The following is a 12,815-nucleotide window of genomic DNA, read 5'->3' as shown; positions in this document are numbered from 1 at the left end:
TCTCTCTGCCGGCCCCGCCATCACTTCACCCACCATCTGTAACATGAAACACTCTCTCTCTCCCTCTCTCTCTCCCCCTCTCTCTCTCCCTCTCTCTCTCCCTCTCTCTCTCCCTCTTTTTCTCCCTCTCTTTCTCCCTCTCTCTCCCTCTCTCTCTCTCTCTCTCTCTCTCGCTCTCCCTCTCTCTCTCCCTCTTTTTCTCCCTCTCTCTCTCCCTCTCTCTCTCCCTCTCTCTCTCCCTCTCTTTCTCCTGTCTCTTTCTCCTGTCTCTTCCTCTCTCTCTCTCAACACTGTATAAGTAAATCTGCCTAGTCTCTGAGGTGCAACAAATTAGTCAACTGCGTCAACGTTGTTATTGTACCATGCCTTTCTTTTTAGTCCAGATCTACACCTTACAGATTCACCGAGAATTCTGGGTCGTTTCCAAGCAACCTACATTAAGCTTTAACTGCTCTGAGGGAAAAAGGACGGGCTTTGAAGCTTTGATCTGTGTGTCTGTCTGTCTCTGTTTGTGTGTGTGTGTGTGTATGTGTGTGTGTACGTGTGTGTGTATGTGTGTGTGTGCATGCGTGCATGTGTCAGTGTCTGGAGGGAGGGAGGGCCTTGGTCAAAAGTAGTGCACTATATAGGGAATAGGGTGCCATTTGGGATGCAAACTCAGTAGACAGAGGGCTGGGGCTGGGGCTGTAGACTAATGAGGCTGAAAATAGAGAATGAGAGCCAGTCAATAGAGAATGAGAGCCAGTGGGTGACGACCCGTCAGAGTGTGTGAGTGTGTGTGAGTGTGAGTGTGTGTGTGTGTGTGTGTGTGTGTGTGTGTGTGTGTGTGTGTGTGTGTGTGTGTGTGTGTGTACAGTATATAAAGACTGAGAGGCAGTTCAAAGGCAGGGTGGGATGACGATCTGTCACAGCGTCTCCCACAAGACGACTATGCAGATTTAAGAGTTTATTCCCCCTGTCTGTTTCAGCCCGCTTGGGTAGTGTGTGGTGTGTTTGTCACTCTGTGACCATGTCAGGGTCTGTCAAGTTCTTGTGTAATAAATCCCATCTGCAATTCAATCCAATTACGTATTACAATATGTATTTCCATTGCAACTATCTGGTGTTCACAGAAACATTGATCCTAAAATAAAGGGGTAATGGGTATGAATGTCCCTTCCTCACTGTAACATCCATCCAGGTCACTCTAACCTGGCTCCTCCCTCTGTTCTGTTTGAACTAACGTGACAACACAGATAACAGGATCACTATCAGCTGTCTGTCAGGGAGAGAAAGGGAAAAAAATTGACAAAACGACAAGATACTACAAATGTCATTTTGCCCCGTCACATTTATTAAGGAGTCAGAGAGAGAGAGGAAGAGAGAGAGAGGAGAGAGAGAGAGAGAGAGAGAGAGAGAGAGAGAGAGAGAGAGAGAGAGAGAGAGAGAGAGAGAGAGAGAGATGGAGAGAGAGAGAGAGAGTCTTACAACTTCTTGGCACATTATGAAAAATAAAGTAAGTAATGTATTAGCCAGCCTGCTGCTGCTTCATACTGTGAATGTTGGAGCAGTGGGCCTTCAATAGTAAATGTATTCTCTTTAGCGGTGCTTGATTCTCAGGGCTGACTGGAATCACATTGTGTCTGTGCTTTGATGGGGAGAGGAGATTGTTAAATGTGTTTCTGGAGCACCAGGAATACTGTCTGGAAGGCTGGATGGCTGGATAGCTGAATGGCTGTCTGGTGGCTGGCTAGCTGTCTGTCTGTCTCTTTCTGGAGCACCAGGAATACTGTCTGGCTGGCTGGCTGGATAGCTGGCTTGTTGTCTTTTCTGTCTGTCTGTCCGCCTGCTTGCCAGGCTATGTCTCTGTTACATCTCCCCTTGTTTCCTTTATGCTTGTTAATCTGTCATGACTCTTGACTCAACAACTGCCTTCTTCAGTTTTGAATATTATAAAGTACATTATATTTGGAGGTAATGTGAATTGAAGTTTCTATTCACTCTCTCTCAGCATGGCGAGGCAGGGCATTGGTCGTCTCTCTCATTCCGTCTGTCTGGTATTGGCATGTCTGTCCCTGGCTCTCCACCTCATCCTGGCCCTCTTCTGTCTCTCCATCCTCCAAACATCCTGCGTTATCCCCTCCTCCTCCTCCTCCTCCTCCTCCTCCTCCTCCTCTTGTCTTTTCCTGGAACTAGTCCCCATGGACAACAAGGATGATCTCACTTCATTTTCTCACAAAGCAGCTCACACCATCCACCAACAAGTCTCATGAATGGAGACTTTACCAAAATGGCCTCATTCAACATGATCAATGAGAAGGAGAAGGACAAAAAAACTGATTAGAACCAAAATGGCCACCAAAGTGAGCCAACAGGTCAGCAGTCGCTCCAAACTGAAGGCCCTATTCAGCCACCCGCTGTAGAACCTGCCACGCCCACATCTGCCTGGAAGACGATTGGCTGCTGAAGTTGAAGCCAAAGAAGAAGGGGGAGGACAGTGAGGAGGAAGATGAGGAGGAGGACAGTGACAAAAGCAGTGAAGATAGTGAGTGGTGAGTGAGAGAAAGAGGAGTAGGAGACCACTGATAACAACTTATAAGTATAACAATTTAAGAGGAAAAAAATGCTTTCTACATAACAACAAAGTATATAATTCTGTCATAGCATATTACTTTTCTCATACATTTGTGATACTCATTGCTTAATTGGCCAGTTTCCCCATCCATCTTCCCCTGCTCTTTCCTGATAGGCAGAATGACAGCGAGCAGGATGGAGACCCACCCCCCCTGGCTGAGGTACCACCTTGGGATCTCTCGCTGGGAGCTGTATGACAGGAATGACCCTAACGTTGCCGAGGTGACTCAACAGATGGTCACACAACGCATCCTCAGTGCAGGTGAGAGGGTTGAGCTGGGGTGTGGACATGTAGCTAGGATTAGGATTAAGACTAAGGTTAGGGTTGAGCCGGGGTGTGGACATGGTGAAGCTAAGGTTAGGGTTCAGGTAATGGCTAGGGTTAATGTTGAGCTAGGGTGTGGACACGAAGCTAGGGTTAGGATTGGGGTTATGGCTAGGCTTAGAGTTGAGCTGGGGTGTGGACATGAAGCTAGGGTTAGGGTTATGGCTAGTGGTCTGTATAATTCAGGAATGGCACTGAACAAAAATATAAACGCAACATGTAAAGTGTTGGTCCCATGTTTCAAGAACTGAAATAAAAGATCCCAGAAATGTTCCATATGCACAAAAAGCTTATTTCTCAAAAATGTTGTGCACAAATTTGTTTACATCCCTATTAGTGAACATTTCTCCTTTGCCAAGATAATCCATCCACCTAAAAATGTGTGGCATATCAAGAAGCTGATTAAACAGCATGATCATTACACAGGTGCACCTTGTGCTGGGGGACAATAAAAGGCCACTTTAAAATGTTCAGTTTTGTCACACAACACAATGCCACAGATGTATCAAGTGTTACAATTGGCATTCTGACTGAAGGAATGTCCACCAGAGCTGTTGCCAGATAATTAAATTTTCAGTTCTCTACCAGCATGCCAGTGTTGTTTTAGAGAATTTGGCAGTACGTCCAACCGGTCTCACAACCACAGACCACGTGTAACCACGCCAGCCCAGGACCTCCACATCTGGCTTCTTCACCTGCGGGATCGTCTGGGACCAGCCACCCGAACAGCTGATGAAATTGTGGGTTTTGCACAACTAAAGAATTTCTGCACAAATTGTCAGAAACCATCTCAGGGAAGCTCATCTGCGTGCTTGTCGTCCTCACCAGGGTCTTGACCTGACTGCAGTTCGGTGTCGTAACCAACTTAATTTGGCAAATGCTCACCTTCGATGGCCACTGGCATGCTGGAGAAGTGTGCTCTTCACAGATGAATCCCGGTTTCAACTGTACTGGGCAGATGGCAGACAGCATGTATGGCGTTGTGTGGGTGAGCGGTTTGCTGACGTCAACGTTGTGAACAGAGTGCCCGGTGGTGGCGGTGGGGTTATGGTATGGATAAGCTATGGACAACAAACACAATTGCATTTTATTGCTGGCAATTTGAATGCACAGAGATACCGTGACGAGACCCGGAGGCCCATTGTCGTGCCATTCATCCGCCGCCATCACCTCATGTTTCAGCATGATAATGCAAGGCCCCATGTCACAAGGATCTGTACACAATGCCTGGAAGCTGAAAATGTCACAGTTCTTCCATGGCCTGCAATCTCACCATTGAGCATGTTTGGGATGCTTTGGATCGACATGTACGACAGTATTTTCCAGTTCCCGCCAATATCCAGCAACTTCCCACAGCCAATGAAGAGGAGTGGGACAGCATTCCACAAGCCACAATCAGCCTGATTAACTTTATCCGAAGGAGATGTCACGCTGCATGAGGCAAAGTGTGGTCACACCAGATACTGACTGCTTTTCTGATCCACGCCCCTACCTTTTTTGTAACAGATGCATAACAGATGCATATCTGTATTCCCAGTGATGTGAAGTCCATAGGCCAAATTAATGTATTTAAATTGACTGATTTCCTTATATGAACTGTAACTACAAATCTTTGAAATTGTTGCATGTTGCTTTTATATTTTTGTTCAGTGTAGGTTGACTCCATGTCCAGTTCATGTTGATTGATACAGAGTTGACCTCAACTCTGCTTAGTAACACAGTCATCATCTTGTTTGCGGATTTTGGGCTTCCCCTTGGGGTTGAAAGATAAAAGAGTAACCCCACCATTTTAAAGCTCATTAATTTAACCCAACTGACTTGGAATAGCTACAGTAGTTTGTGTAAAAGCAAGCTACAGTGGTGCCACAGGCTACTGTACTGCAGACAGTCATGTTTGAATTACAATATTTTTGGCTTAGTTTACTCAAAAAAGCAGTATAAATTAAAGGGATACTTCAGGATTTTGGCAATGAGGCCCTTTATGTACTTTCCCAGAGTCAGGTGAACTCCTGGATACCATTTTTATGTCTCTGTGTCCAGTATGAAGGAAGTTAGAGGTAGTTTCGTGAGCCAATGCTAACTAGCCTGCTAGCATGCTAGCAGATACCATACACTTCCAGTCATTGCGCTAACGCTAGTTAGCATTGGCTCATGAAACGACCTCTAACTTCCTTCAGGAGCACTAACTTTCTTGAGGAGCATTAGAGAGACATCACACACACACACACGCACACACACACACACACACAAAATAGTTGTTATTACAGTGGATGAAGAGATTACCCTGGGAGGCTGTAAAACATTGTCTGATGGCCCTCAAATCCTGTCTGTTATGAGACTGTTCAGAAGCCTTAGTTGGGATCCATTTGTTTATCTGTCACATGTAAACAAGGAAGTAGCATGCACTCTAAAAAAAAACTGATGGGTTGCAGGCGTTGGGTCACTTAGATGGGTTGTTTTCTTTAAAAACTGCTGGATTATTGATGCTGGCTGATGGGTTATTGATGCTGGGTTATTGAGATATGACTCAGTGGCTTAGCAGGGGCGTGGCTTTCAGATAGTTATTTTTGGCCACCCATAAAAGTAAACGTAATTCCATCTGCTTTGTTGTATTGTTATTTGATGTCACTGACACTTTAATGAACATTCCTCGAGACCCTATGCATATTGCAATGTTGGGATATGTAAATAATAATGTTATGAATTTTATATTAGAATATGTAATGTGCAAAAAAATTAAATTTGCAGTGTACAAACTTAACATGATGAATAGGAATGACATTTACTCTTACAGGTGGCCAAAAATAATCATCTGAAACTCATCTCCCTAAAATAACCTATGGAGCTGCTACAGTGAGGGAAAAAAGTATTTGATCCCCTGCTGATTTTGTACGTTTGCCCACTGACAAAGACATGATCAGTCTATAATTTGAATGGTAGGTTTATTTGAACAGTGAGAGACAGAGTAACAACAACAAAAAAATCCAGAAAAACGCATGTCAAAAATGTTATAAATTGATTTGCATTTTAATGAGGGAAATAAGTATTTGACCCCCTCTCAATCAGAAAGATTTCTGGTTCCCAGGTGTCTTTTATACAGGTAACGAGCTGAGATTAGGAGCACACTCTTAAAGTGAGTCCTCCTAATCTCAGCTTGTTACCTGTATAAAAGACACCTGTCCACAGAAGCAATCAATCAATCAGATTCCAAACTCTCCACCATGGCCAAGACGAAAGAGCTCTCCAAGGATGTCAGGGACAAGATTGTAGACCTACACAAGGCTAGAATGGGCTACAAGACCATCGCCAAGCAGCTTGGTGAGAAGGTGACAACAGTTGGTGCGATTATTCGCAAATGGAAGAAACACAACAGAGCTGTCAATCTCCCTCGGCCTGGGGCTCCATGCAAGATCTCACCTCGTGGAGTTGCAATGATCATGAGAACGGTGAGGAATCAGCCCAGAACTACACGGGAGGATCTTGTCAATGATCTCAAGGCAGCTGGGACCATAGTCACCAAGAAAACAATTGGTAACACACTACGCCGTGAAGGACTGTAATCCTGCAGCGCCCGCAAGGTCCCTCTGCTCAAGAAAGCACATATACAGGCCCGTCTGAAATTTGCCAATGAACTTCTGAATGATTCAGAGGAGAACTGGGTGAAAGTGTTGTGGTCAGATGAGACCAAAATCGAGCTCTTTGGCATCAACTCAACTTGCCGTGTTTGGAGGAGGAGGAATGCTGCCTATGACCCCAAGAACACCATCCCCACCATCAAACATGGAGGTGGAAACATTATGCTTTGGGGGTGTTTTTCAGCTAAGTGGACAAGGACAACTTCACCGCATCAAAGGGACGATGGACGGGGCCATGTACCGTCAAATCTTGAGTGATTACCTCCTTCCCTCAGCCAGGGCATTGAAAATGGGTCGTGGATGGGTATTCCAGCATGACAATGACCCAAAACACACGGCCAAGGCAACAAAGAAGTGTCTCAAGAAGAAGCACATTAAGGTCCTGGAGTGGCCTAGCCAGTCTCCAGACCTTAATCCCATAGAAAATCTGTGGAGGGAGCTGAAGGTTCGAGTTGCCAAAAGTCAGCCTCGAAACCTTAATGACTTGGAGAAGATCTGCAAAGAGGAGTGGGACAAAATCCCTCCTGAGACGTGTGCAAACCTGGTGGCCAACTACAAGAAACGTCTGACCTCTGTGATTGCCAACAAGGGTTTTGCCACCAAGTACTAAGTCATGTTTTGCAGAGGGGTCAAATACTTATTTCCCTCATTAAAATGCAAATCAATTTATAACATTTTTGACATGCGTTTTTCTGGATTTTTTTGTTGTTGTTATTCTGTCTCTCACTGTTCAAATAAACCTACCATTAAAATTATAGACTGATCATGTCTTTGTCAGTGGGCAAACGTACAAAATCAGCAGGGGATCAAATACTTGTTTCCCTCAATGTATGTCACCCCAACTAATGGTTAAAAAAACAACTGATGGTAAAATTAACCCATGTTTGTATAATCCATATTCATGCAACCCAACTGGCTGGGTCAAACTAACCCAGCGTGTGTTCTGTCCAATATTTACCTAGCGCTTGGTTACCAAATAACCCAAATTGGGTTGTTTTTAACCCAGCATTTTTTGGTGTATGGGTTTGAGCATGTGGGGAAGGGGAAGGGGGGGCGGGAGTTTTGTGTGTGTGTGTGTGTGTGCGTGCATGTTAGTGAGTATAATAATTAAACACACAATCTAAAAGAAACAAACAAAAGCCAAAAGCAATTCTTAAACACTAACAAATCAACCATAAATTGTGAGGATACAATCCAAAAACCACTGAAAAAATTTTAAGTCTTTAAACTACAAAATACAAAGTGATTACACCAAACTAGAATGCCAGCAAATGGATGAGAGTGAAGAAACAATCAAAGCAGAAACTTGAAAGCCAGATAATCGAACGTCGTAAATAAATCTCCAGCTCCTCTGATCTTTTGTTCTGAGGTCATTCAAGAAGATAAGAAATCCCACTCACACACCCACACATATACACACACACAAACATGTACTCACACTCAAACACACGCATCCGCATACACACACCACTTTGAATACTGTATGGAGATTGTGTTGAGCATAAAAGATTACACAATAATCAGCTTGTGTGTGGGCTGGCCCATAGCCACGTTTCATATACTCCTCCTCATCTTCCTCTTCTTCCTCCTCTCTAAAGACCCTGGATTCTAGAATCACCACCACTTATACCAGACAGTTTTTGATGTTCAGCCACATTCTGTACTTTACGTAATGAGGACTCCCTGTGGAGAACTGGGGTAACTGCATTTATGTACAATTCACTGGAAATACTGCACTATTACCAAAATAAGACCATCAGTGCAGTCAATGACAAGTAACTATGGTGTATTTTCCTTTGAACGTTGTGGAGACCCTGTGACTTTCATGTGTTTTAATGTATGTGTTATGTCTGTGTGTTCTGAAGGTCTGCATGCTGGTGTGTGATTATTATGGTGACGTTGGTGCATTGTCTGTTATGTGTGTTTCAGTGCAGAAGAGTGGGGCACCCAGTAGCAATAGTAGCAATCTTAGCATGGCCTTATAAATAAAAACGTACCAATGACTTAGTCTCCGAAGAGCTAAGGAAGGCTAGCCCACTCTCCTATAGAGGGTACAGGGATGAGTGAGGGCTTTGGAGTTCGTAACAAACCTCAGTGCCCCATGGTACACAGTGTCCAGCATACGTAATGACGCCACAGGGGCAAACCTGTACAAGGTATTACCATAGTCAATTACTGGCAAGAAGGTAGCAGAAACAAGTCTCTTTCTCGCTTCAGATGAAAAACATGACTTATTTTGAAAATAAAACCCCAACTTGAGCCTGAGCTTTTTCACAAGACCCTCTATGTGGGGTTTAAACATGAGACACTCATCTAACTAAGGGTTTCATCTTAGATTTCGTGAAAACCATCAACTTTGACTTATCAGCATTATCAGCTAACAGAGCTGAGCCTGGACAATAGGAAAGGCACATTCATCAAAGAACAATATCATTTACAATACAATATGATATACAATACGATATACTACATTATGATATACGATATGACTTACAATGCGATATGATACTATATAATACAACTTTATTGTATCAGTCACAGTAATCTTATTTTGAAGGAAAAAAATCACATTATCCTGTGTGTGTTTTATGCAGGCAGGAGAGAGATGCAGAGACAGACTTCAACCTATTCTACTTCCCTGACGTTGAGAGACACAACGCAGAGATTGCTGCCTTCCACCTAGACAGGTGAAAACAATAAAATATGGACCTCCCATATGAGATTCATCTGAGTGTCAAATGAAAGAGGAGAAACTAACTACTAAAGGCTACCACTGATTTCTCTCTCTCTCTATGTGTATGTGTGTGTGTCCTCTCTCAGGGTGTTGGGTTTTCATAGAATCCCTCCAGTGGTAGGTAGACTCATCAACTTAACCACGGAGATCAGAGATATCACCACAGACCACAAACTCTCCAGAAGCTTCTTCACCTCTCCTGGTGCGTGGCGGTTGGTCCAATCAGCTTTCATAATCAAATCTAACTCTCCTGGTGTGTCCAATCAGCACAGAAAGCAACCAAATGTCCCTCCTTCTCTGTTATTAAGCATGTATGTGTATAGTGGCTTGCGCTATGTGCTAGTCCAGAGTTTCCCAAATGGTTGGTTGGGTTGCACTGGTGGGCTACAGTTTACTTTCCATTTCATTCTGGGTTTAGGACTGGTCACAAGAAAAAGCTCCCAATGCTTTTAGGTGGGTTACGACCCCAAATGTTTGGCAACAACTGTCCACTGTAGGCCTACTACTTGTATTTTGTCAGTTTACTGTACTATTCGCCCAACCCTCTCTCTCTCTCTCTCTCTCTCTTTCTCTCTCACTCTCTCTCTCTTGCTCTCTTGCCACCCCCCCCCCCCCCTCCTGCTCCACAGAGAACCCAGTGTGTGGTCGACCCCAGGTCCTGGAGGTGTCCCTGGCCTCCATGCTGCCTGACCTCTCCCTGGCCCCCAGACGCTCCTGGAAGTCCCCTTGGAGACGCTCCTACAGCTGCACCAAACTGGCACCGTGGGTAGTGGGTACCAAAATGGGCCCCTTGTCTGGGGGTCTCGAACTATGGGAGGGGGGTGCAAAGAAACCATGTGAAGTAAATATCTGTATTAGTGGCTATATACAGTAGATGGCAAACTGATGGGGTGGAGGTTTAAATTCCAAGTTTGAATTGCATTGATAGAATTCAACTAATCAATCATCAACAATGTAATAATGTGTAGTAGTATCATACTGTCCTCCACTGGGAAGAAGCCATGCATTTGACTAAAGCATATTGTAGTCCATACCTCACATGCAGCTGCTACTGTTTCAGATGGCAGAAGAACCCAGACTACTGTGACACAGTGAAACAGACTCCTCCATACAGCCAAGGCACCAGACTGGTGGATCTAATTGACATGGTCATTCTGGACTTCCTCATGAGTCAGTAAGCACACTCAACTACACAGCTTCTACTACTATTACTACTTCAGTCATTATTATATTCTTGAATCAGTAACAATTCAACACACTACCTTTATTTGTCTCTTCTTTTTTTGTGAACAATATCGTTTTTTTTATTGAATCACTGAAGTAATACATACCATAAGAATGACACCCTGTTCTGAACATTTCCCCACACAACCATATTAGAAATGTGGCAAGGTTTAAGTCCATTGATAACGTGGAACCGATTTCGAATAGACAGAGAACAATAAACTATTATTTTGCTATAATTCCTACAAAGGTAATATGGACAGACATCACTACGAGGCTTTTGAGAAGTTTAGGAATGACACTTTCCTGCTGCACCTAGACAACGGAAGGGTGACATCAAACATTAACAAGCCACGTCATATAGCTACCTCAAAACAGATGTTAGCCACTGCTTCCATCCACCACCAACCACATTTGAATCTTATTTTCCAGCTTGCTTTATTTTTAACAGGTGGTTTCAATGTTTAGTGGCTGATGAGCACCGAGATGTTTTGTCTCTGCATTTTCTTCATAACGCTAAGTTTGAAAATGATTTGCAAGGAGATAGTCAACATGATTCATGCTAACTTTTCAGCTGGCTAGAAGATGTGGTAAACAATGAAGTTGACACACATCAGTCCAATCAAAGTTACCGGAGAAAAGACGTTGACTTATCTGTGGCCAATGACCTTGAGCCTTCTTGGACAGGCACTGCCAATTGAACTATATGGCAGCACCCAAGGGGGCAGAAGCTGCATGGCCCTCAGTGAGCTATCCCAGTAGGTGCTGCGGTGTTGTGAGTGACATCACCCTGAGCCAATCATGCGCAACCAGAGAAGATTAATGACACCTACGCTCTGTGCTTTCTCTGGCTGCCCCTCCGCCACAGAAGGCACATGAGCGAGGCTAAAACAGCTGCATTCTGGAGCTGCCTTACTAAAACAATAATGTGACAGGGAGGAGTCAAGTATGCTGCTATATTAACTCAAGAAATGATTTTGTTTACATTGTTTGCTAACTGATATGATATAAAATTGTGACACGTATTAATGCCAGAATTACATGCAAAACATCGGCATCTGCTGGACAGTGGTAGGGCTGTGTCTCACTTGCCCTGAATGATGCGTCGGCAGTGCATATGTTGAAGTTGTTGTAGTTTATACAAACCGGTATTACAGTTATGTAATATTGTGGAAATTATGTTATTTTTAGGTTTTTAGGATGAACCCTCAATTTTGGTGCCCTTACGACAGTGTTGCAGGTAAAACTATCAGCTTGTATAAAGATCTGGACAACTGCATCAGAGAAAGTGCAAGATGACATCTCTCCCTCTCTCTTCCTTCTCTTTCTCCCTTTCCTCCTTCTTTCTCTCTCTATCTATCTCTCTCTCTCCCTATTTTCCTTCTCTCTCTCTCTCTCTCTCTCTCTCTTTTCCTTCTCTCTCTCTCTCTCTCTCAATCTTTTCATTCTCTCTCTCCCACTTTTCATTTTCTCTCTCTTTCTCTCTTCTCTCTCTCTCATTGTCCTCCTTCTCTCTGTCTTTTTCTTCTCTCTCTCCCAAATCTCTCTCTCTTTCTCAGGATCCGTCGTTCCACTCTGATGGGTCTGCGCCTCCTGTCCCTTCCGGGCTTCCGTCTGAGTGATGTCATGAGGGAGTCTCTGTCCCAGGACCCCCTGGAGGATGTGGCCCCCCTCCTCTCTGTACAACACCTCTCCGTGCTGGACCGTCGCCTGAAAACCTTCCTGCAGGCTGTACTCACCTGTCTGGGTACCATGATGACGTTATCCATGATGACTTACAGGGATATGATGTTAGCTTATACCGCCACTAGACAATAATAAAGACATCCATTTACAAAACCATCACTGCTAGATGTCTATCAATGGATTCAGCTGTGGTTGATAAGATGATTGTATTTATCAATCAGTTCATTATTTGTATACTTTCATGGCACAGTTTAACTGCTTGTGTTGCCTTATGAAATTAGAAGAATTATAAAGTGTTGAACCATTACAAAGGTGGAGTAGTGTTACTGGAGTTCAGACAGCAAGGCCATTTGATCACAACAATGCCAGTACTCAGTAGAAAGAAAATGCAGTATATCAGAAAGTTATGGTCAGTGGCAACCCGTCATTCAAGGCAGGTGGGGCAGCACCTCTTTTTAGCCCCACATTGCCTGTTTTGCAAATCAGTTATTTAATAAAATCGCATACAGACATGGTCTCTTTTTTGCTTTTGAGAAGTAAGGCAGCTCCAAAATGCAGGCGTTTCAGCCTAGCTCAGTGCTTTTTGTGGTGGTGGGGT

General features: G+C 43.9%; 1 pseudogene across 1 annotated transcript; it reads left to right on the top strand.

Annotated features, from left to right (window-relative positions):
• Positions 1 to 1,407: 1,407 nt before the first annotated feature.
• On the top strand, positions 1,408 to 12,646 carry LOC311138776 (extracellular serine/threonine protein kinase FAM20C-like; annotated as a pseudogene). The gene is made up of 11 exons (XR_014615216.1): positions 1,408 to 1,495; positions 1,991 to 2,247; positions 2,344 to 2,531; positions 2,729 to 2,894; positions 9,168 to 9,260; positions 9,394 to 9,509; positions 9,937 to 10,069; positions 10,368 to 10,477; positions 10,782 to 10,861; positions 11,731 to 11,771; positions 12,091 to 12,646. The product of XR_014615216.1 is annotated as an extracellular serine/threonine protein kinase FAM20C-like (transcript).
• The last annotated feature ends 169 nt before the right edge of the window (positions 12,647 to 12,815 follow it).

This window comes from Coregonus lavaretus (assembly GCF_964263955.1).
Source record: "Coregonus lavaretus genome assembly, chromosome: 2".
In the NCBI taxonomy this organism is placed as follows: domain Eukaryota; kingdom Metazoa; phylum Chordata; class Actinopteri; order Salmoniformes; family Salmonidae; genus Coregonus; species Coregonus lavaretus.
Note: the sequence above shows the minus strand (reverse complement) of the source record. Positions and strands in the feature narration are given on the sequence as shown.